At 48.7% G+C, this 25586-nt stretch overlaps 1 protein-coding gene across 2 annotated transcripts in view; it reads right to left on the bottom strand.

Moving 5' to 3' along the window:
* Nucleotides 1-23264, bottom strand: part of GATAD2B (GATA zinc finger domain containing 2B) — a 67124-nt gene extending 43860 nt beyond the window's left edge. Inside the window, exon 1 of one of the 2 annotated variants that reach the window (XM_081841031.1) lies at nt 23120-23264. The gene's annotated coding sequence lies outside the window, so the exon portion shown is untranslated. Of the gene's footprint in view, nt 1-2618; nt 2756-23119 lie in introns of those variants that run through there. The other variant, XM_081841032.1, reaches the window with a different exon arrangement.
* Between the last annotated feature and the right edge of the window lie 2322 nt (nt 23265-25586).

Genomic DNA, 25586 nt, shown 5'->3' with positions numbered 1-25586 from the left:
TCACCTAGGGGCTTTAACTCGGTACTTTACCAGCACCAACCATCTCCATGCACCATAGAGGGTTAAGGCTCAGCATCAATTGGTGCTCGCCATGATAACTCAGCAGAACCACCAGGTTTAGCAGCGATATTCCTTCAAATGCTTGGCAACGACCACAGTCAAACAGAAGGTGCTGCCTTCATGTGCGGATGTGGTCTTCCCAGAAGGGCCTGGCAGGCCGCTGTGAGGAAAAAGGGATGCTGGGCAAGAAGATCCACCAGGGCTACTCCTCCATTGCTGACCATGTCTAGCTGGGGCTGATGGGAGTCCTTTGGAGATTCCTCATCCTTTTGAGAAAGGGTGAGATACATTCAGAGCGGGTAAGCTGATCAGATGTGATTTTTCACAATAGCTATATGGAACCTTTAGGTTCAGAGGCAGTTTACCTCCAGTACCAGTTCTGGGGGTGTATTTGTGTGCGTCACAGGTACAGGGATGGGCTATGGCCTTCATGGTCCACTTGGGGCCTTCCCAGAGGCCACTGCTCAGCCCCTGTGGGAAACAGAATGCCCAAAGGGACAGATCCAGGGGTCTTCTTATGCAATGGAGGGTGGTCAACTCGGGCAAACTTTGCACAGCCCCACCAACCTCTATCTGCCCTCAGCCAGCCCCCACCTACCTACTTATACAACAACCAGTCCGGGCGGAAGCCCTGCCTGCCAGCTTCTTGGTCTCAGTGTTGACCCTTGTAGAACTTAGCAAGAAGGGGATGGGGACAAAGCTTGAACTGGATGGCTCTGCCACTCATTATTTCTGGCACCACCTACTTTTGGGCTCCTGGTCTTCCACCCCATCAGTCCCAATGAGCACCAGCCACCACTGTTGTCCCTGCCTGAGCAGTCTACCAGCAAAGGAACCCCCACTGTGTTTATTGTAGGATTACAGCCTATCCTTGGCTTTGCCTCTGGTTGGTTCTGGCTCCAGATACGGTTGGCCTCTCTGCCTTCTGCCCTGCCAGTCCCAACAGGCATTTGCTGCTCCTGATCTTAGGGGCTCGGGTTTCATTTCAGCCATGGACAGAGAGGAAGGCTTTGAGCAAGAGCAGGCTCACAACTCTTCGTTCCCATTGAATTCGGTTCCCCTGGGCATGAATTTTCACCTAGCGCTTAGCCACGGAAACCTTGCAGCGCGTAAAGACATACACTGAGCAGGTACAGAGTGCCTTTCTCCCTGCCAACAGAGAAACCCCTGCTGGCCAACACACCTTTGCGGCTTCTCAAAGCGGAGGGTGCAAAAAACCAAAACAAAACAAAAAAACCCCACACCAGTAAAACAAAACATAAAGATGGGATACCTTCATGCCGGAGCTGACCCACCACAGCGGCACATCCCTTTCGAAGCCCCAAACAAACCGAAGCAGACAACATTATTAAGAAGCAGGTGATGAAAGCCGCTCCGCGATAGCAAACGAAAGCAACATCACCAAACGAAATCTTTGACTCAGAGGGATGTGGAGGAATCCAGGAACCTTTCATGCCTCATTTGTCGAATTTAGTGGATCAGTTCGTAGAGAGACGAAAGAGAGGGCAATTTTTTTTTAAGGGGGTGGGGAGTGCATGTGTAAGAGTTCCTCACCTCCTCCCTTCTGCAAGGAAAGGTGGCAAAGAAATCCTCCAGGAACACTGGCTTGCTTAGAAGCTGTGAGGTTTTTTCATTCTTTCTTTCAGCGAGAGGGTAGAGGAAGTTTTTAATTTTTTTTTGGGGGGGGGGTAATATAAGCCATCAGCATTAACTCAGTGATCACTGTAAACAGAATGAAAAGAGGGGTGGGGGGACAAAAGGAGGTTTAAGAGACCAGCCTCTCTCTCTCTCTCCTCTCCCCCGACTCTCCTCCCGTCAGCCTGAGTGACGCAGACTCCCTTATATAATAGGCTGCGATTTCCTAGACCGCAAGGAAGGCCTCTCTCTCTCTTCTCTCCCCCCCCCCACATGCCGCTTCCACCTCCCTGCCACTGCTTTGTGCTCGCCGTATAAGCTCCACACACGCGCAAACGCGTCTCCCAGCCCTTGGCACCGTGCCAGCGCGCTCCCTCGTCAGCTGGCTGCCTCCATTCACAGAGTGGGGTTGTAGCTGACATGAAAAGGAAGGGGGGGGTGGAGATGGAAAGGGGGGGAGAGAGAGACGGGGGAGAGAGAGAAGGTTCGGGTATTCGATCAAACTATCAGCATGCCAGAGAGACAATAGAATGCCTTTGCCACATTCTCCGAAATAAGCCACCTTCCTGCCGCCTCCTCCACTGCCGCCCGTGCCACCCCCAGCACAAAATATATTCTTCCTCTGTGGCTCCAGACCGGTAGCCATGTGAAAAAAAAAGGGGGGCAGGGAGGGCGAAAGCCAAAAATCAATGAATTAATCCATGATCGCATTTAGACAAGACAGTAAGGGTGTTTTTAAAAATAAATAAATAAAATAATAAATAAAAATACAAAACCCGACATTCGAGAGCGATGAATTTTTTTTGGGGAGAAAAGGACTTAGCTAATCCCTAAAGAACCTTTTGTTTGAATAATAATTTTAAAAAGAGATTTTTTTTTAAGGCAGTTTTAAAAAAAGGAAAAAAAGGGAGGAATATACTTACAGGTAGCGTGTTCCCACTCCCTCCCCGACTTGTCAAGAGGAGGGGAGAGACAGACGGATGGAGGGGGAGTCGGTTCGCCAGCCCGCGAGGAGGGTAGGGGGGAAAGCCAGGGTGCTTTTTCACCAGAAGCCCCCTCGGTGGAACATGGACGGCCGCGGCGTGCCATCCCCCTCCAGGGACCTGCCGGAGCCCAGTCGTGGAACGGGCACGTCCCTGCCAATCATCTGTGGTGCCGTTATATTAAACAAAAGAAAAGGGGGGGATGCTTACTTTTACCCATGATGCTTAGCGGGGGCAGGGGAAGGGAAGGGGAGAGAAGAAAAAAAAAATAAAACCAGTTGCAGCCGGTTTGTAACCTCAGGACATGGAATTATCGCTTAAGAAAAAAATAAATAAATATAAAAATTAAGTTGGTCGTGGCATCGGAGGCAGTCAGCTGCGTGGCTTGTGCGGGCGCCCCCTCTTCCCCTCCCTGCCTCCCCCCCTCGCAAGGATCCCATCATCAGGTCTCTCTCACGCTCTTGCTGGGTTGCCCCCACTCCTTAAAGCGTATCCTGGCACCTGGCCAAACTTTGCCTCTCTCATTCATAAGCATTGGCTTCCAAGGGTCTTTTAACCATTTAGCTGCTGAGAATAAGTTCCCTGGGTGGGTGTGGGTTGGCTGGCTGTTTTTTTTAAAAAAAGATGTCCCGTCGGGAGGCACCTTTGACCTGAAGCACCCAAGGTAGAACATCTCGTGAAGAGGGGAATCAAGCGAAAACAGGAAGGTCTAACCAATGCACAGCCTATTATTGTAAAAAAAAGAAAAGAAAAAGAAAAAGGTGCGCAATATTGTGAGAGGGTGAAAGAGAACTCAAGTAAGGGAGAAGCCTTGGCATTCTCACCCACCCCTCACAGCTGTATACTGGTCACAAGATGTGTCACGGGTGCTCAGTTGAGTATGATGGGTCAAAAACCTGCCTCCGAAATCTGCTGTTGCAAAACGCCTTGTCAGCTGTGAGCTGCAGATGCCATCTTCCAACCCAAGGCCAACTATGACGACCTAAGTGCTAAAAGTGTCAAGGCCAGCACACTCTTGGTTCTTGCTACAAGGCCACGTGAGGTAGGCCGGAAAGCCATGTAGACATGCTAACCAAGATAACCTCCTCAGCTCAAACTTTCCCGGGCCGCCTCCAAGACTGGTTTCGGCCATTGGGCAAACCGCTCTGTCTGACGGTCTCTGAACCAATTTTTGCTGCTAGGCTCCAATGCTCCAAGGCGGCCTGCCCTCAGCAGGTGCTATTGAAGGAATGATTGCAGTGATGAGTGCTCCGACAGACACATCTCTTTCCCCAAGGCTTCCACATGCCCAAATGCAAACAGAGCAAACAAACCAGGAAATCTGATCAACATGCCCTGTCTGATTGGCCAGACTCTTTGTCAACCTACCATTGACCGGGTCTATCTGGGCCATTGGTCAGCGTGGAAAGCCAGGGGCCTAGTCCCAGTCCAGTCCTTAGGAGCACTTTGGGTATTAAATGGAAGTGGCTGGCACTCTAATGGCATTATGCCAGGAATATCAGCCTTTCACCATAGAGTTGTAAAGACAGAGCAGCATGCTTACCATACCATCTTGAGATTCATGGTGGCTTTCAATTTAGTACCCAAAGTTCAGCCTACACGTTGCTCAGGTCTTTTTTCCTTGTTTCTCCGTCAACTGTGGGGGAACTTTAGGTTTTCGGGACATTGCTGAACTACAACTCCCACCAGCCCCTACACCCATGGGCAATGGTGAGGGATGATGGAAGTCATAGTTCAGCAACTTCTGGAAGGTGAAAGGTTCCCCACATCCGTTCTATGTTGAAGAGAATTTATCCATGGTAGATAAGCCACCAGCCTCCCACCCTCACAAGGTTCAATCACAAATATGTCCAGACTAATCCAAACTCAGAGGCTGTGCATTCAAAGCGCCCGGTGGCTCCCCCCAAAGTAAATGTTTCCAAGCGAGCAAATGCACAAATGTGTGTGTGTAAGTGGGCAGGAGCTTTCTACTGCAGCAGATAGCAATGCAACACATTGAGTCCCCTTCAACAGCTGAGTCCCCTTCCCACCAGCATGATCCCCAACGCAAGCTGCCCTCAACATGGGAGTAGGGATGGGCAAAGTTGTCCCATTTCATTTCTCATTTCTCGAGTTCAGTTTGTGAGCCCCCCCATCAGTTTGTGATTTTTCAAAGAAAATGGTCCTCCTGAAAATTCATCAGTAACTGAGTGCGAATTTCTCCTAATAGACATGCCTACTATATGCTGATTTTGCCTAACGTCCCCGTCCCCCCACCAGCAAATAATTTCCTTTAATATAATGCATTATGAAATGGCGTTTTCAATGATATATGAATTTTCATTCATGCCTTAACCCCAGGGCCTGCATTTCTGGGCTGCTAGGCTAGAGAAGTGCACTGCAAAATTCGTCGAAGTGTGGATTTCAGAGGACGGCTGTGTCCTTTGGTTCTCATGTTGTTTCGGACAGTGCAAATTACGCAAGCTCGCCTCAAAACCCAACCTGGATTGAATTTCTTGCACATCCCCAGCTGGGAATGCATGACTGATTATTGGAGCAGCTTGCCTTCTGTCCACCCCAGGGATGCCTGCTGCTAAAGGCTGATCCAAGACAAGGGATGGTTGGCCAAGATGCCACCATGTACCAAAACTGCCCCCCCCCCGGTTCTCTTTCCTCTGTAGAGGAATATGGCAGCCATCAACATACATGATAGCAAAATTGTCAGTTTTGGGACACTGTTGGGAAGGTTGCTAACAGCACCCTAGATGACCCCAGTTTGCAGGAACATCTGTGCCAAAAATGGTATCTTGCTTGATGAGTCCCACAGAATCCAGCCCTTTCATCATGCTGGGTCCTGTTTACTGGTCAAGACAGAGCAACTGTGGCCCTCCAGATGCCAACAGTGGGAAGCCCTCTAGCACAGCAAAGAGCGGCTCTGTTTGTTCCCCAATCAATGGTACTCGGAGGGAGACTGCCTTTGAGCCTGTGGGGCAGTGGTTTCACCCTGCCTGCTTATTAACCGGAAGAGCTTTTTGGTTGATCAAAAGATGTTTTCAAATGATTAGTCTTAACTAACTAAAACGATGTGGCCCCAATTCAAACTGATAATTACTGTAGAATTTCTAGCCTGGCGCCAACCAAGCTGAGCTTATTAGGAAAAGTGGCCCAATCTGGCCCACAACAGAAACAAGGAAGGTAATTAATGGGTAATTATGCAGAGGGCAGGGTGTATTCCCCTCTAGGGATGGATGGATCAGTCTCTCTGCAGTCCTGGCCTACCGGACATGCGCTTCTTTTTTAAGCCCAGTTCAGACTTCACGTTAATCGGTAAATTTTATTTGTAGAAAACTCCAATAAAATTCATGTTTAGAGTACAAGTTCAAACACAAATTTAAATAACCTTTTTGCCACTAAATTTTGCATTGTTCATCTCAATGGGCACATTTCTAAATGGGTTTTATCTCAATATACGCATTTTGAAAGCATTCCTGGCAGTTTTGTTTTTTAAGCCGAGAATTGCATCACAAAATTCAGGCAAGGGCAAAGTTATGTTCCAATCCACACTTTAGTCTTGGGGGTGCAAATCAGGTCCGTTTCACACTGGAATTCTCAGAAATCCTAACTCTCCCACTCCACACACTCCAAATTTTCTACTTAGAACTATGCAAATCAAGTCAATTACATTTAATTTGTATAATTCACTCTGTTTCTAAGGTGTTAAGGTTTATGAAGGAATGTGGTGTGGCTGGCGGGGAGAAGCTCTGGTGAAGAAAAAGGGGGAGGGCAAGCAAAGGGAAAAACCAGGGAAGGAAAAAAGCAGACTCCATTCCCATTCTTTTAAAGCAGGGGTGGCCAACTCCCAAGAGACTGCGATCTACTCACACAGTTAAAAACTGGGAGTGATCTACCCCCCTTTTGGGGGGTTCAGGTCAAAGTTGTTGAGCTTCTTTTGGGAAGGAAAAGGACAAAGGCCCATTTTTTAGGGGTGCAGGGCACAAAAGTTGAGACTTTTTAGGGGAGCCAAAGTTGTTGAGCTTCTTTGGGGGGAGCCAGTGATCTGCCAGTGATCTACCTCAGACGTTCAGTGATCTATCGGTAGATCACGATCTACCTGTTGGACATGCCTGTTTTAAAGGTACATGGATTTATGGATGCTGTAGTTTCATAGCAAACATGCAGCTTGAGGTTGTTGTTGTTTTTTTAAAAAGGGAAATTAAGGTCTCTTTAGAAAGATTTCTTCAAGAATATCCCAGTCAACCAATGCCAAGTTTGCAAGTAGCTCACTCGCCTATGGTGAGTCAGACTTGCCTCCGGGCAACAGGTAGGAAGACCTCATTAAAACCTTGGATCTCCCCCCCCCTTCCTTTAATAACACAATGCAGGGCAGCTATTAAAAACAAACACAACAACCATTGTGAGCATCAAGACTTTCTTATTTGTAAGGCTGGTTTAAATATTCCAGACAGGGCTCAAGAAAAGCTTGTATAACGCTCAGAGTGGCTCACTGAAATCCATCAGTTAGCACCTTCAGGACAGACAAAAGAAAGTGCTTCTTCTAACAGCATGGAATTAACTGATGGAACTCCCTGGCAAAAGATGTGGTGATTGCCTCTGATTTTGAACAGGGATAGGACAAATGAATGGAGAACTCTGCCAATGGCTAGTCTCAATGATAAGTTGGAGCTGCAACAAAATGTTGCAGTATGGAGTGCTTCTGTTCAGGTGCCTACCACGATGTCTTCCAGGACACTCTAATTCCAATCCTCTACCCTCTTGGTTTCCATTTCCCAATCCCTGCCAGGAGATACTCACCATTCTGTGGTCCTCCCCTAAGCATATTAATACCTCCCCTCTAGTTACTCAGTCACTTCATATTGACCACAAAGCCATCAACACTCAGCATCCCAAGTTTGCTATTAGAGGGAGTGATAGTTGAATGGAACCTCTGGGATCAGAAGCCCTCTCTCTCCAAATACCAGAGGCTAGGAGGAAATGGGGGCCAGCTATCATCTTCACTGCTCTGCTTTCAGCAGCATCTGGCTGCCCACTATGGGAGGCCAGATCCTGGGTTAGAAGGGCTACTGGTTCTGATCCAGCAGGGCTCTTGTGTTCTTAATGGGCACCTTCCCGTTGTAGCGCACTTTACATAATTACATTCCCTGAAAGAGTCTCTCTGCACTAAGAACAGGTTGCAGGTACTGTACTTTGTGCTGAAGTTATGCATGCCTGTATGCATATGCACAAACCAAAATCCTTACCAAGGGCAATCCAAATTCTGTGCTCAGGAAGCCTTAATTCTGCAACCTGCATAAAATGATGTCTGTTTCCATGCTTACTTGCATATAATTAGCACTGCTACTATTAGATATTGAGGGAGGGGAGTTATTAAAACATTCATATGAGTTACTCTGCAGACAAACGCCAGCTCCCTCGGCATGTAAAGCGAGATGAGCGCCGCAACCCCAGAGTCGTCTGTGACTGGACTTAACTGTCAGGGGTCCTTTACCTTTACCTTTTTTTAAAACTCTGCCAATAGCTGGAAAATCTTATGTGGCCACCCTTTGGGGAAGCTTGAGGTTTAGGCAGGCATTTCACACACACGTCCAAGCCTGTATTTGAAGGCCTGAGGGTTAGAAACTTTTTAAAATGAAATTAAAATATGATATTCTGTGACTTTCCTGCACTCTGGTAGAACTGAGCAAAAAATCCTCAGGTTGTCTCCAACTACATCTTATTCAGAGTAGAATCATTGGTATCAATGGACTTGACAAAGGCCATATACACATCCTGTATATGTCAAGATCAGTGTATATGATGTACTTTTTCTATGCCAATACAGTGGAGCCTCAGGTTACGTTGCCTCCAGCTTATGTCACCCTCGACTTGAGACCGGCGTAAACCCGGAAGTACTGGAACGGGCTACTTCCAGGTTCGCACTGTTTGTGCATGTGCAGAAGCACTAAATTGCGCACACACGTGCACAGACTCGCTGCTTTCGGTTGCGTTGTGGCCTCCTGAACGGATCCCCACCGTAACCCACTGTAAAGGAGACTGATTGATATATACATCAAGACCCATGATGTCTTTTTAAACAGTCATGACTTACCCCAAAGAATCCTGGAAGCTATAGTTTGTTACGGGTGACAAGAGTTGTTTGGAGACCCTTATTGCCCTCCCAGAGCTACAATTCCCAGAGTGGTTTAACAATTAATCACTCTTCACAGTGCATTCTGGGAATTGTAGCTCTATGAGGGAAATGGGGGGTGTCTCCTAAGAACTCTCAGCACCCTTAACAAACTACAGTTCCCAGGATTCTCCGGGGACTGTTTAAAGTGCTGTTACAGCGGCGTGAATGTGCCCTGTTTAAGTCAATTGATATCGATGGGTCTGAGTAAGACTTAGTTGGATACAACCTTTATTCAGGGACCTTTGGAATGGGGGAGCCTGAGGCTTCTGCTGGTGCTGCTCACACACAATCAAGTCTACCTCTGCAGCCATAAGGCCTAGAAACCCTTTTAAAAAATCAAAATAAAACTGCAGAACTGGCATTCTGTGACTCCTCTGTGCACTGGTGGAGCTCTGTCACCCAACCATACTGCCAAACTGGTAAGTATACCAGACACCTGGGCTGAAAGAAAGGGAAAGGGGGAGGGAAAGAGCCCCAAACCCAGGTGCCTTGAGAATTTGATTCTGAAGCATAGGAATGTGAGGTATTCTCTCCCACCTCTCTTGGGTAGCACCCATTTGAATGCCCAGATTCCCGCCCCCCTTGTGGCTGTTTGTTTCCCCATAATGGTCGAGAAAACCTGAACAATAAGCTATTGAAAAAAGAAGGCCCTCAAGTATTTTACCGCTGTGAAGTCTGCTCCCCCCCCACACTCCGCCCCTGATTGAATTAGGATGGGAGACTTGCCTGAGTTAGAGAATGACTCAGGGAGAGAGGTGAAAAGGGGTGTGTGTGTGTGTGTCGGAAGAGAGATACGTAATCGATTCGGTCTTGTTCAGTGGGGGGGGGGAGGAGGGGAGCCCATTTCCAGGCAACCATTTTGAGTGCCAGCATCCGGAACAGATGGATTTTCTTCTTCCAAAAAGGAGGAAAAATTGGGAAGCGCGCTACAGCCGCCCTCATTCCGAATGCGGGCGAGGAGTTTGCTTGTGGCAAAAAAAAAAAAAAAAAAAAAAAGACAGCAGAAGCTTCCCAATTATCTTTTTTTTTAAAAAAAACAAAGCAAACAGATGTAGTAGCCATCTTTACCTGCACTGCTTCCCGAGACAATTTAAGATGGTCTGAAGAATGCAACTGAACAGCGTCTCCATACAGGCGGCCTCGAGATTTGCCAAAATCAAAGCACTGCAACTCTGTGTACAACTTCAAGAAGAGAAGCCAAGTTTTGAGGGATGAAAACAGGAAACTTTTAAAGAGGGCTTTTGGAACCGCCAAGGCCGAGCATAGACGACACAGTCTGGTCCCCTAACCCAGCCTTGTAAATAAGCCCACAAGAGCTATAAAAAATTGAAATTAAAAGCTGATATTCTGTGCCTTTCCTGCACTCTAGTGGAACCGAGCTGAAAATTCTTGGGTTGTCTCCAACTAAGTCATGCACAGAGTATATCCATTGACACCAATGGATGTGACTTAAGTGCCATACATTTGAAGTAGTATGATACCACTTTAAACAGTCACGGCTTCCCCCAAAAGGATTCTGGGAGCTGCTGTTTGTTACGTGTTCTGAGAGTTGTTAGGAGTCCTCTTCCCAGAGCTACATTTCCCTCTTTTCCACAGGGAACTCTGGGAATTGTAACTCTACAAGAGAAATAGAGGTTTCCTAACAACTCTTGTCACCCTTAATAAACTACAGCTCCCAGGATTCTTTGGGGGAAGCCATGAATGTTTAAAGTGGTATCACAGCGCTTTAACTGTTTGGCGCGGATGTGGCCTTGGTTTCTATGCTAGGCACAGAGGAGGGGCAGAGCACTAGAGTCATTTTCCACCAGCTGACTCGCTCGCCTGCGTACAATTCCTTGTTGCCCCTGGCTAACAGGTATGTGCTTAATGCAAGGCTGACCCAACTGTACTTAGGGAACATAAGCAGCATCTCTTGGGCTCACACACTCTTTTTAATGCCCCTTCTTCTCTCATGTGTAAAACAACTACCCTATTCAGAGCTAGCCATGGTTGGCATTCCATGGGCACAATTTGTCGTAGCTGTGGTTAAGTTCAAACCAAGAGTTTGCAAACCTGGTTCCATCTTTAAATTTGCAACTGACCATGGTTGGTGTTGAGATTGGTGCACATGTTAACGCTAACCACAGTTAGCTCTTAAAAATGCAAGGGGGGAGGGATTTTATGTCCGAGAAGGGAAGTTGCTCACAAAGCCTTTGGGTTAGGAGACTGGGCAATCTTATGGCTGCCCAGTCCCAGAGTGGATTGGCATTTTACCAATCCCGCCCCTGCAAAAAAAAATGGGCTGCTCAGATATTATCAAATATTCAAGTAATATCCACCAGCAACTAAGACCTAGGGAAAGGACATGCGTCATCGTTCTCAGGCTGTCCCAGTGCCGATATGAGATATCCCAAGGACTGTAAGATCTGGGATTACCTGGCTTTGGGTTGCTAGGCAGCAAATGGGGTGGCAGCTAGTTTCACTATGTAACCTTGGAAGGACATCTGTTGAAACAGCCACAACAGCTTTAGTGACATCTAAGGTGGGGAACCTGAGGCCCAGGGGCCAAATACGACCCTCCAAGCCTCTCTGTCTGGGCGCTTGGGACTCTGCTAGGTTCTACCCTCTGTCCTTGAATTCTGATAACAGTACAGTGGTACCTTGGGTTACATACGCTTCAGGTTACATACGCTTCAGGTTACAGACTCCGCTAACCCAGAAATAGAACCTCAGGTTAAGAACTTTGCTTCAGGATGAGAACAGAAATTGTGCTCCGGTGGTGCGGTGGCAGCAGGAGGCCCCATTAGCTAAAGTGGTGCTTCAGGTTAAGAACAGTTTCAGGTTAAGAACGGACCTCCGGAACGAATTAAGTTCTTAACCCGAGGTACCACTGTAGTTGTATGAATGAAGTGTGTGTGTAGTGGTCTACTACACAAAAGGAAAATTTTCATTCCCTGTTTTGCCCACGTTTGCCTCTGGTCCTGCCCACCACTAGAAAGTGGCCCTCAATATCTTGCCAAGAAGGGAATGCGGCCCCCGAGCTGGAAAAGGTTCCCCATCCCTTCTCTAGAGCTTGAGACCTGCCTGGATGAGGACCATGTACCTCCTTCTGCCTCCCCCCCCCCCCCGCCAACCCTCCAGGTTCTGGTGGCCCGAGCCCCAATCCTTGCTAAGGGCCGACAAACTCTCTTTCACACCCCAACCTTCTCCCCTAGCAAGCATCCCTTCATCCAAGTGAAATATCTCACAGGAGCTCCCACTGCACATACCAGCCAGGGAATTGTGGCCTTTAGAAACAAGTGGAATGAGATCTGACTTAATACTGTTCCACTCCCAAACAGTAAATCTGTGGCAGCGAGAAGAGGGTGGGTGGGGAAAAACGAAGACCCACTGCAGTGAAACAAGTTTTATAATTCATTAAAGTGAATTATCTTGTTCCTCATGCAAACAAGACTGAGGCTGTAAGGGGTGGGGGAGAGAAGAGAGGATGGAAACCCCAACAAGCAAACTGTTCAAAGCGAGAGAGAGGGAGAGGGAGAGGGAGCTAGTCAGCAGTAAAAATCTTGTCTCCCGAACAGTTCCCAGTTATCCATCTCACTTAATGTCGTCCGCGCTCCTCTCGGAAGCAGGATTCAATACCGCCAACTGAGACTCTGCAGGCTGAGCCGCCCCGAGTGGCTGGTTGATGGGTGCCACCGAGTGACATAAATGAGCCTAACAAAGGAGCAGGAAAGGAAGCAAGTGGAGAAACAGCTGGCTCTTTTTTGGGGGGGGGGACAGGAGTTGCCATGTGAACTTGCTCTGCTGTAGTAAATTTCAAAAGTGTGCAGTGGGATCAATGACCAATCAAGAGAAATAAGTCAAATTACGGTGCGGGGAGAGAGAGAAAAACTCAAGGAACCTCACCCACAGAGGAGGTTTTCCCATCACTGCTCTGTATGAGTTGCTGCCCTGGGTTCGGGGGGCTACTAGTATTACTATTTATCAGATTTCTTCACTGCCCTTCACCATAATGTCCCAGGATGGGTTGTAACTTTGTGAAAACTAAAAGCATGCCAGAAGACTAGAAGGAGCGTAAGAGCTCATCTAGTCTGATTCCCTGCTCAAAACAGGATCCTCTTTGTAGTCTGAGCGCCTACCACCTTCTGAAGCAGCACAATATTCTATTGGCTACAAAAGACTGCTTCTTTCAAATCATTTTTTGGGGGGAGGCGGTAGTGGAGATTACCTTGTGGCCGCCTTTGGTCTAATTAGCTGTTAACCAAAGGTAGCTCTACATTGTTCCACTTAGGATCTTAGTTCTCAGTGGGGTGATAATACCTGTGTTTTGACTATGCCGCTTCAGAACTGGAACAGTGGGGAATGTCTGCATGGCTAAATGTACATCAAAGCCCTGCTCCCCAACATTCTGCACATAAAATTGGTAACAGATAGGTAGCCGTGTTGGTCTGCCATGGTCAAAACAAAATAAAAAAATGCTACTGGAAGGAATTTTTATAAAATTGGTAGTTTAGTAAGAATGAAGTTAAGAACATACAGTAAGAAGAGCCCTGCTGGATCCTGTTCCCACAGTGGCCAACAAAATGCCCCGATGGGAAGCAACAGCAACTCTCCCCACTTGCGATTCCCAGGACCTGGCATTCAGAGGCATGTAATGACTCTGACAGAGGAGGTTGAACATGCTTCAATTCTTCTTTCTAACACGCATTTTTTGGTGTGGTGGGGAACTGGTTTAGTTTTGTCAAGTCATCAACAGTCCAGACTCATAGATATATGTATCCTATGCAGCCTCACTGCCACTGGTGCTAGTCCTGCCCTCTGGAGAAACAGTGAAAAAACATTTTGACGCAACAGAACTTAAAAATGTGGTGAAACTTTGGCCCTCCGGATGCTGGAGAACTACAACTCCCATCACCCCATGCCATTGCTGGGTCTGGTGGGAGCTGTAGTTCAGCAACATCTGGAGGGTCAAAGGTTCCCTACACCCATGTTAATGGAAGGCTACTGTTTGACAACTATTTCTTTAAAAAGGTTAGGCTGGTTAAGACATTTGGGAAACACTGGCCTAAAGCTTTAACTCCAACGGGACAGTATCCCGGCCTAAAACAAACAGACACACACCACCCAGTTCCACACTCTGAATGCTTTCCAAATCTGGCAAATGTCTACCGACTTCACAGAATGTGCCTTGTTACCAAAAGAGCAAAGTTAGTATTTTATTGGCAAGGACAAAGAGCAAGGGCCGGGAAACAACTTCAAATTTTTAAAGCCGTCAGTAGGAAATTTTTAGAAGCTGGCTCCAAATGAAGCTAGGAGAAAAATAACCCCAAGTTTGCTAGAAAGGCAGGATCGGGGGATGGGGGGGAACCCTAGTTAACTGGGTACCTGAGATTTCCCAAAACTTAGCCCAGGGGTGGGGGAACCCTTTTCAGCCTGAGTTCCAGTGGTGGGCAGCGCCAGAGGCAAAAGTGGGAGGAGCAATAAATTTAAATTTTACCTTCTTACAGTTGGCTTGTTTCTACACACATACCCCTCTCTAATCCTCTATGAAGGCAAGCAAGAAGCATTATCAGAGTTCAAGGGCACATTCCAGTGAGACAAAAACACTCGGGGGGGGGGCAGGAGGGGAGGAGTCGGGAGTGTGCAACCTGAGGAGAGTCCCAAGGTCCAGGCAGTGAAGTTGGGCTGGGCTGCAATTGGCTCCAGGGCCTGAATTCCCCCACTTGACTAAAAGAAGGAGAAATGGACATGGGACCTTGAGAAGAAGTGTGATTTAAAGGTGGGGGCCCATCTCCTAAGTCAAAAGCCCAACACTGTTTCTCAAACTACTGATAGTTAACTGGAGGCACATTTCTGTCTTAATAGCCTAAAAAATATCTAGCATTTTAAAGGCGTGCCCGTACTTTTTAAATAAGGTGTACATGTTGTGGTATTTTCACATGGAGGCACAGCTGCCATCGCTATGAGACCCCTCCTCAGTAAAACGAGGGATGGTGCAGTTAAAAGGGTCATTCTGCACTTTTCCTCCCCTTTGCTCTCTCCAGACACCTTCACTGGAGCTCCCTTTTTCTGCCCAGGCACAGCTCGTCATCCTCAGCTAAAAAGAGAGAGAAGTATCCGCCTTCCATTCGCTTCGACAAGATCAACATGTTCGTCTTCCCCTTTGACCCCACCCTTGGAGGAGGTGCTTTTGATCCTGATGTTGGTACTATGCTCTTTGTAAAGGGGCTGGGGGCAGGGGCGAGACCCCCAAATTCCTGAGTGGTTAGAGTGTCAGACTAGGCAGACCAGGGTTCAAATCCATATTCAGCCATGAGGTCCTCAGTGGGCACGCCCTCTGGCCAGTCACCGCCTCTCAGCCTAAGCAACCTCACAGGGTTGTGGAGGATGAAACGGAAGGACAATGCATGGCACCTTGACCTCCCTGGAGGAAAGACGGGATATAAATAATAATGCACCTGCCCCTTGATCAATTCCCCGCACTACAGGCTACCTGCAGGTGGGTGGTGGTAATATGAGCCATCAATGCTGGCCACAATGGGCTGAAGCAGAGGACCCCCATGTCTTTGATGGCCATCAAAAAGCTTTGGGAAGCCCCACTAGTCTAAACAGGCATTTTCATGCAGGAGGTCCTCTCCACCCCATCAGGAACAGCAGGCAGTTCAATTTCCCACCCACCTTTTTGGACATGGAAAGAGGGTCACACAACAGCTTCCATGTTTTTTAAGACTTGATAGCTAGAAGCTTTTCCCGAGCCTTTGGTATAACTCTTGCCTGTGTCCCTACATTTGGAATAAAGCCTGAAATAGTTTCATTATTATAGCTTTGTGGTCCACAGTGTCTTAGGGGGTTGTCAGCGTGGTGCCCATGGGTGCAATGGTGGCCTTGAGGCCCTCCCATTGTGCTGGCAAACCCTCTGAGCCTCCCCCCACTAATCATTGTCCCCTAAGTCATCAGGTAGTGTGGGTGGTTCCCATCATCTCCCTTAAAAAGTACACAGCTGAAAGAGGAAGCTGGATGAGTGACGTCTTTCCCACTTCCTCTTTCAGCTCTGCGTGCTTTTCAAGGCTTGGGTTAATTCTATCGGATCTGACTTTGACTCAGATCTCTTGGGGAAGTGAAGGGGGGGTATGTGCATTTTCTATCTTTTGGAAGTGGGGGGCACTATCCTTGGGAAGCGGGAGAGAAGGGAACAGGTTTTGTGTGGCACCCATGGCACTCACTTAAAACATCCAAGACATACCCATGGGCTTAAGAAGGCTGGAGACCCCCAGTGAAAGTGCTGTGACGCTCTCTGCTGTTAGAACCAGGGTGCCTATGTTATGAGCAAGGAGGTTAAGAACAACCCTCACCTAAGGCAGAAAGAAAGGGAATAGAACAACAGATGGTGGAAAAACAAATTTAAGAGAGTCCTTTTATAGGGAACAAATTGATGGGGTGCTCTTAATGGACTGTGCTCACTACAAGGACTTTCTGCATATCTACTGATCAGATGTCTACTTTGCTAGCAGTTAGCCATCTGGACAAAGCTGTTCTTTTTGTCCGGGTATTTAATGGCCTCTGAAATGAATGGAATTTAAATGGAGTTTAAAAATGAAACAAAAAAATTATGCACTTCCTCCAACGGAATTCGAGGGGTAGGACATGATTCTCCCCATCCATTTTATTGTCACCATGCCCACGTGGTAGGTTTGACTTTGATCACCCTTTGCTGATGCTCTGGCACCTGCAGGCTAAATATGGGTGCCCCCACCCCATTGAAAACCAGTCAGGAGGGGAAAGAGAGGTTACATGGGTACCCCCCCTTTTCTACTGCCTAGCAAGCTGAGCTCTACAAATGTTTTGAGGAGCTTGGAATTGCATCATATTCTATGGAAACAGGAAAGGCAGCTTGTGGGAACATTTAAGTATCTGACTGCATCTCCACACTGCAGAATGGGAAGAAGGGGTATTCAGGCATTCAGAGGAAAAACCATTCATAGCCTTGTCAAAAACTTTTCTCAAAAGTTCACCCTCCCCAACAATTTCTGGGGGCAAAAGAAATTTCAATTGCTTTCTGGGCCTTCCCAACCCACCAGCAAAGCACTTCTCTGTGGTTAATCCTCATAGCATCTAGAGGCATTGGCACTGAGAACAGCACCCCAATATTGTGGATGCACTGCATAAATTGTGTGTGAGTAGAACAGGAAATCTTTGGGGAATGGCAGAGGAACTGCACTGTATGCTGGAGGTCACAGATTCAATCTCTGGTATCTCCATGTAGAGATGGGAGAGACCCCAGTTTGAAATCCTGGGGTTGCTGCCAGTCAGTGCAGGCAATGCTAAGCTAGATGGACCAATGACTTCTTATGTTGTGCTTCCCTTGGAACTCTATAACCCCTGACCATTGGCCAGGCCAGGGTTTCTCAAAGAGGTCAATACTGACCCCCTGGGGTTGATGGGATTGTGAGGTGGGGGAATAAAAAAAACTTAAAGAGCCTGAAAACAGCTTAGGAGTGGGAAAGAAGTTAATGATATATTGCGCAAAAATAGCCTCAGAACTAAGGTCATGCGCATGCACAGAGCGCACTTCCCTTGCCAACGAGGAAGCATTGAATTTAATAAGATATTTCTTTTTTAATGTGTTATGATTCCCAGTAATGGTGACCAACGATTAATAAATGTTGATTGTATATTGTAATTTATTGGCTTTATTTCATGCACATACCTAAAATTTTGGGTTCTGGCTCAATGATGACTCATTGAAGGGGTTCAATGAACTCAGAAGTTTGGGAAACCATGGGTGAGGCAATGTGCTGGCTGGGACTCAAGGGAGTTGGTAGTCTAGTAGCAAATGGGGGGTGGGAAGCACAGGTTCCCCACCCTTGGAGTAGACAACACTGATGGGTTTGACTTTGTATTAAGACAGGGCTCCTCCTCTCAAATCATTCTGGGATGCTGAACAGTGAGGATCAGGGCCAGAAACCCTTATTGTGTCCCCGGGGACTGACAGCATCTTGGAAGGAGAATCAAAGCATGGCAGGGCTTAAAGGAGAAGGCTTAAATGCTCCCCAGCACCACTGGTCTAATCAGGTTGGAGCCCACCCACCTACCCCCTCCAACTGCTTTAACAGCAAAAGTAAAATCAACATGGGGTCCAATCACAGATTGTTGAGCTGAACCAGGGGTCAGCAACCTTTTTCAGCTGTGGGCTGGTCCACCGTCCCTCAGAGTATGTGTTGGGCTGGATTATATTTTTGGGTGTGTGTGTGAATGAATTCCTATGCCCCATAAATAACCCAAAGGTGCATTTTAAATAAAAGGACACATTCTACTCATGTAAAAACACGCTGATTCCTGGACCGTCTGCATTCTGGATTTAGAAGGCGATTGGGCCACATCCGGCCCACAGGCCTTAGGTTGCCTACCCCTGAGCTGGACCCAGCCAACTGTGTGCAAGAAATCACCAACAAAGATCAGCAAGGGCCCAGCCCACTGGCATCGGACCAATCCCAGTCGTGACTGGTTGGCGGGAAGTGGCGGATGCGGGAGAGAAGTAGTTTTAAAATCTAGGTTTTCACCTAAATTAGGAACACAGGAAGTTGCCTCACAGGGAATCGGTCCATCTAGCACAGTATCAAAAACCTAAGAAGAGCCCTATTGGATCAGGCCCATCTAGTCTAGCATCCTGTTCCCACAGTGGCCAAACAGATCCAGATGTCCTAAGGAGAAGCCTGAAAAAGCAGGAACTAAGTGCAATAGCACCCTTCCCTCCTATGGCTTCTAGCAAGTGGTGTTCAAAAGTGTACTGGCCAAAGAGGGGAGGTGGGACATAGCCATTGTGGATGGTAGCCATTGATAGGCTCATCCTCTGTGAATGTGTCTAATCCTCTTTTAAACTCAGTTTCTACACCAGGGGGAACCAACATGATGCCTTATAGTTACTGGACTGCAGCTCTCAGTAGCCTGAGTACTGACCATCCCAGCCAAGGCTGCTGGGACCAGGGAGTCCAACAACTTCTGAATAACACTATTATGTTAGCTACACATCAGGGCCTTAGATGCAGATCTTTCACAGCCCTATTCAGAGACGTAACCTGGGACCTTCTGCATGCAAAACAGGTACCCTGTATCACACTGGGCTACATCCTGTTCTCTTCATGGCAGTAGCCCTACAAATCAGATGTTCCAAAGCTCAGTCCTAAGCAACCCACATGGGGTGGGGAAAGGAATTATCAACTTGCTGGCGCAAATCCGACAGAAGCAAAGAACTAGCTATAAGATTTCTACCGCATCAAGGCATGAGAATGAGGGCTCAGCAGCCATGCCCAGAGATCTTCCAAAAACCAGGTTGTTGCTGCGGCAAACTAAAGAGCTTTGCACAATGGCCCAGACTGTGTATGCGTTTGTTTTTTAATATAGAACTTTTTTATTGGTTTTTCCAGTTTATACAGACAACGTTCAACTTCCCTTCCTCCCATCGGCTCCATCAGGAGGCGTCCCGCAAGGGCTCCGGGCCAGGGAGCGCCAAACCAAAAAACCTCCCAGCTCAGGAACCTACCTATGTGCCCAACACAGTAATTTGGTGTACACACACACACCTCACTGTCGCCCTGGGCTAGGGTGGTGCTCTGGCATTCCAGTAAAAAAGGCGCCAATATCCAGCAAAGCGGCTTCTTCCTCAGGCAGTTTGAATCCCATCTGCCTTGAGGATTGAAGCTAGGAGGGTTTTATTTCCAAATTTCCAAAGGAGGGGAGTCCTCCCCACCCACCACTTGGCACACCGAGAAAGTCGGAGCTGCAAGCAGTGCCCCCACCCCACCCCAAAACGCACAAAAAATTAGACTCGGTTTCCTCCAATCAGCTGCGCATGATGCTTAATAACCATTGTCCTTGCTAAGTGGTTGCTTGTTACGACCATGCGTCCTCCCCCCCTGCAATCCCAGATGAGGGGCTGGACCCCTTCCCCACCCACTTTCTGTGCTGACAAAACCTTCCCCTTAGCCCAGCTGGGCGGGATGGGGGAGAAAGTGGAATTGTGTCCCCCCCCAAAAAAAAACTGGTGATGACCGTCAGGTGGAGGCGATCAATAAGGCAGCATCTCCGTCCAGACGCCGCCTCCTCCACCCCGCCCCCACAGTCGATTCCACCATCTCCGGTCAAAGCTTCCGAAGCATTAACCCTCCACTCTGGCAGAAGAACAAGAAAGCAGCACACTCCCAAATAAAATGTCCTCTCGGAGGAGAAAGGGGGGGGGAGAGAAGGAGTCCTACGCATCACCCGCTGTCCCCACAGGGCTCTTCAGACAGTGCCGGCATGTGCCTCTCCAGTTAGGAAACATCCTTAGGGCATACCTCTGCCCCACTGGCTAGGAAGGATGCGTCCAGGGTGAGAGAGAGAGAGAGAGAGAGATAGAGAGAGAGAGAGAGCGCGAAGTCGCCCCCTCCCCATCATCGTTGTTATTATTTTAATGTGAAGGATGCAAGTAGCCTGCTCTTACCACCCACAGGGGAGGCAGTGGCGGCACCAGCAGCGGCTAAGTGGGTGGAGAAAGCAGATTCACTCTAGGCTCTGTGAAGAAAAGGCATAAGGGGGTGCCCATGCTTCCCCCCTCCCAATTCTTAAATCTATGAGAAACCGGTGGTGGGGTAGGGAGGGGGGGCTAAGATACTCACGCAGTCCAGATTTGGGAGGGAAGACAACCCTAGGTTGTTGTTGTTGGGTTTTTTTTTTTAAAAAAAAATGATCCTGCCCCAGCCCCACTTCAAACCCTTCGCCAGGATTATGTGATGACTAGACAGACGACAAACTCCCCCCACCACACACCCCAAGCTCTTGGGGAGAGGCTTGTCTTTCTCCACGTGCCCCTGCCTGCCTGGAGGTGAAAAAGGAGTGAAGGGGGGCACAAGAGTGGATTTGCTTTCTCTGGCTCCCCCCCCCCCCCGGCAGCAAATCCAAAGAAGGGTTCAGGGTTTCAAGCATCCTACCCCAAAGGTGGAAAGGAGCAACAGACAAGCCCCACATCTTCTCCTCAGAGGATGGCTGCAATTTATAAAGTAGGTACCCCAACTCCACACACAGACACTGCCACCCTCTTGACTCGGTGCCACGTTTAATTCATCATTAAAACAAGCTCCTTGCAATCCTTGCATTGTCTACCGATCTGAGACATGCCAATTTAATACTTAGCCAGCGACACCCGAAAGCCTCAATCCACTCCCATCAGGAAAACTAGCAGTTAAGGCCTGGTGTACACCCCCATTTTATCTTCTGTCCCTGCCAGTGCTGTCACCCCTTAGCAGGAGATACCCTTCAGGGCCTTTCTGCTAGGCTAGGCTTATCATTTTCTCTCCCCTATCCTCAAGTAACGCCACAGAAAAACTCCCTGAAGACTCACCTTCCCTAAGAGGGACTCCTTTACAGCTTTTTCTCCCCATCAGTATTTAATCTCTGCCATTTCTTCCATTCAGTCCAAAAAAGATCTTCCAAAGATTCTCCATCACCGCCCCCAGTTTCTGCTGTGCCACCCCCAAAATACCCCCCACTTCAGGCTTCCTTCGTTAAGGCTGTCCCCTGTAACTTTATTGTTGAAAACTTACTCCCATCCCAGAAAAAAGAGCACCACTCTCAACCAAATGCCCCCATCTCCCAAGCACCCCCGCAAAAATAAAAGGGACAGCTCCACTGCACATTTGACTCGCACAGCCAAAGCCCCCCTCACAGCAGCACCCCCACATTTCAGAATAGATAAATCTCCACAGGCATCTCCTTCTGTATCAATGACTGAGGATGACAGGCTTTTGTGAAATGAGATCCTAACCCTCCATCTAACCCACATAAAACCCCAGATGGATATCCACTAGAATGGCATAACCCACCACTGAGCCCCAATATTCAAGACAGAACACCTCACAAAAGAGCCCTCAACTGGATCCACAGGATCATATTCACCCCACACCAGACGAGCCTTCATAATCCACCCCACCTTTCTTTCGCTTTGGAACTCCCAATATTCAGGATGGCAAGGGAAGGATACTCACCCCCTTCCTGTGACCCATACATACCCCTGTCACTAGAAACCTCCATGGCTTGCATGAGCTGTGCCCCACAGACACCCTCCCCCCACTTTCCAGACTTCAATATTCAGGGCAGCTCCTAACAACTGCCCCCAAAAGGAGTCCCTCCCCAAATCTTTTAGGACCTATTGACTACCTAGCTTAATATTCACAAGATATTAACGTAATGTAAATGCCTTACAAGAAATGAGCGTCTCTTCCTGAACCCCGATATGAAGAACGGCACTCCCTAAAAAAAGAGAGAAAAGGCTTCACTCCCGCCCACCACAACCCTGAGGGTGTTAGGATGGCACCTTGCCCTCCCTGTTGCAGTAGGAGAGCCCCAGACACTCCCCTCTTCTGAACCCCAAAAGCCAGGACACATGACAGCAGACACATCAAAGGAAGGCCACCTCTGCACCCATCCTCCAGCTCCGTAAGTCATGTGGATGGCACCCCCATATACCTTGCCAGACAGATCCCCAATTTCCAGGATAGCACCAGCTTAAAAAAACACCTCATTGGGCTCACACACCTCCTGGCCCAAAAGCCACTGTGACGGCATCTCACCTCACTGCAACAGGAAAGCTCCCCAGACAGCCCTTCTTCCGAACCCCAATATCTAGGGTGGCTCCTCCAAACACCCACCACCACACAATTCATATTTCAGCAGAGAGACCGTTTGAAAGGCACCCCCCAAACCACACGGACGACCCCAGACTGAACCCAAATATTTAAAATGACATCCCCCCCCCAACACAAATAAAGTGACCCCAGCCCCCAGAGGGATGGTGCAGCAGCAATAGGCCACACACACACACACACACTCGCGCCCAGAAAACCCAGACTGCTTTCTTCTGAACCCTAAAATCCAAGGAAGGCCCTACAGGCACCCCTTGAAAAGGGCAGCCTCCCCACCAGTCACGTGGGTGGCGCCCCCAATATCACGCCACGCAGACACCCACCCTTCAGCTGCAAAATTCAAGATGGCACCCCTCCCCTCCCCCCTCCCAAACTGAAGCTCTTTCTCATTGCACCCCCACATTCCCCCCCCCAAACAAGCCCAAAGGCCACGGGGATGGCCACTCACAACCCAGGGCTGCAGACAAAACCCCTCAACCCTAATATCCGAATTGACCCCCCCCATTGGTCCACAACCCCCCCTCATTTGAAGGCCCCCCCCGCTGGGGACCCCCATAGGGCACTGCCCCTGTCAGTCACCGCCTCAGCCCCGCCCCCTTCATTCTCCCCCCCCCCCTCACCTGACGGGGTGTTCGCGTGTGGAGTTCGAGGCCCCTCAGGCCGAGCGGAGGGCGGCGCGGGGAGCCGGGAGGGGAAGGGGTGGGCTGGCGGCGGACAGCAGACGCGGCGCCACCGACACCACCACCACCACCACCAGCAGCAGCCGCCGCCGGAGCCGGCACCTACCACAAACAATGCTCCTGATTGGGCAGCGGGCCCCGCCGGGCACGGCCCGCCTCCCAACGGCCAGCTACGACGCCCATTGGGCGGCGCGGTTTGAGCGACGAGCGCTCGGGCCAATGGTCCGGCGAGGCGGGTGCGGGGTTTCCCGCACGGCGGCGCCCATTGGCTCCGCCGGACGGGTGAGTGGCGTCGCGTGAGGCCAACGAGCGGCGGCGGAGTTCCCCGCGGGGCGCCTTTTTAATGGGTCCCCTTTTTAGCCGCCACATCCGGGTAACCGGCCGCCTCATGGATGGATGTGTCGGCGGGCAAAAAAAATAAAGGGGCGGGGGCGGGGGAGGAGGAAGGAGGCCTGATTGGCTTCCGTCCTCTTCCCTCAGGGCATTTGGGCCCCCATTGGCCACCCTCGCCTTTGTTGCCCTCCTCAAATTTGGCATTGAAAATGAATTAAAATAAAATAATAAGCCAAGAAAAAGGGAAAGAAGTGCAGTAGTCTTTGGGCTTCTGGCCTGCACTAGGCCTCAAGCCACGCTGGAATGAGTCAGGTTGGCAGGAGTGGCTCTTTCCAAAATTGCCAAACAGTCACATTATAATGAATAAAGGTGTTTATATTGCTAGTCTTGTGTGTGGAATGGCCCCAAACACAGAGTTTTAAAAAGCTTTCAGTTGGCAGTTTTAAGGCAGATACTTGATGGACTACAACTCCCATCACCCCTGACCATTGAAGTGCTGGTTGAGGGCTGATGGGAATTGTAGTCCAGCAACAACCAGAGGGCCACAGGTTTCCCTCTCGGTTGCGTTTGTCCCTTCGTTCATTGTCACATTTATATCCCGCTTTTTCTTTAAAGATCTCAAGACTGCCCAATGAGGCCGTTTCCCTGTTATCTTCACAAGAACCCTGTGAGGTAGGTGAAATATACTCAGAGTCGCAAGTGATTTCATGCTCTTTATTGAGCTCATAGTGGTGAGGAGGAATGAATGAATGTCCCCTCAAAGTATCTGCTTTATATACATTATTTACACAATGGGCTGCACATGATTGGCTAATTCTGGAATTCTACTGTAAGCCAATCAGGTTGTGGATTCACTTATATCTGGAGCATGATTGGGTGGTTCCTGCCAGCCAATCATACTGCTGCATTGTTCTAGGACCAATCAGACTGCTGCAGTTTGGATCCTATTCAACTCAGTACATAACAGTAGGCTAGGCTGGAAGAAACAGCAGGGACTTCCCCAAGGTCACCCAATTCACAGCATGCATTTAATCATGCTATCAAAAAAACTAAGATCATGGCCACTGGGCCCGTCACCTCCTGGCAAATAGAAAGGGAAGAAATGGAGGCAGTGAGAGATTTTACTTTCTTGGGCTCCAGGATCACTGCAGATGGTGACAGCAGCCGTGAAATTAAAAGACGCCTGCTTCTTGGGAGAAAAGCAATGACAAACCTAGACAGCATCTTAAAAAGCAGAGACATCACCTTGCCAACAAAGGTCCATATAGTTAAAGCCATGGTTTTCCCAGTAGTGATGTATGGAAGTGAGAGCTGGACCATCAAGAAGGCTGATCGCCGAAGAATTGATGCTTTTGAATTATGGTGCTGGAGGAGACTCTGGGGAGTCCCGTGGACTGCAAGAAGATCAAACCTCTCCATTCTGAAGGAAATCAGCCCTGAGTGCTCACTGGAAGGGCAGATCCTGAAGCTGAGGCTCCAGTACTTTGGCCACCTCATGAGAAGAGAAGACTCCCTGGAAAAGACCCTGATGTTGGGAAAGATGGAGGGCACAAGGAGAAGGGGATGAAAGAGGACGAGATGGCTGGACAGTGTTCTCGAAGCTACCAGCATGAGTTTGACCAAGCTGCGGGAGGCGGTGGAAGACAGGAGTGCTTGGCATGCTCTGGTCCAGGGGGTCACAAAGAGTCGGACACGACTAAACGACTAAACAACAACAACAACAACAACAAATGAGAAGTGATCAACTCCCGTCTAGAAATCTATTTCCCCACCGTGGAAGGACGTGTGGATCCAGAATTGTCCTCCACGGTCATTTACGGACACACCGTTAAGACCATGTCCATGAAAGACAATCATACTTGGCTATGAATGATCGCCAAAGAAAGAAGAGACCATTATGAACAGTCCTGGCTTCCCCCAAGGAATTCTGGGAAGTGTAGTTTGTTAAGAGTGCTAAGAATTGTTAGGAGACCCCCCCCGCCTCCTCCCAGAGGTGCAGTTCCCAGAATGCCCTGGGAAGAGCTATTGAAACCACTTAGCTCTGATCCTCTTAGCAGCTCCCATCATTACTTAA

Source organism: Podarcis erhardii, assembly GCF_964252035.2.
Source record: "Podarcis erhardii genome assembly, chromosome: 15".
Taxonomy (NCBI): Eukaryota; Metazoa; Chordata; class Lepidosauria; order Squamata; family Lacertidae; genus Podarcis; species Podarcis erhardii.
Note: the sequence above shows the minus strand (reverse complement) of the source record. Positions and strands in the feature narration are given on the sequence as shown.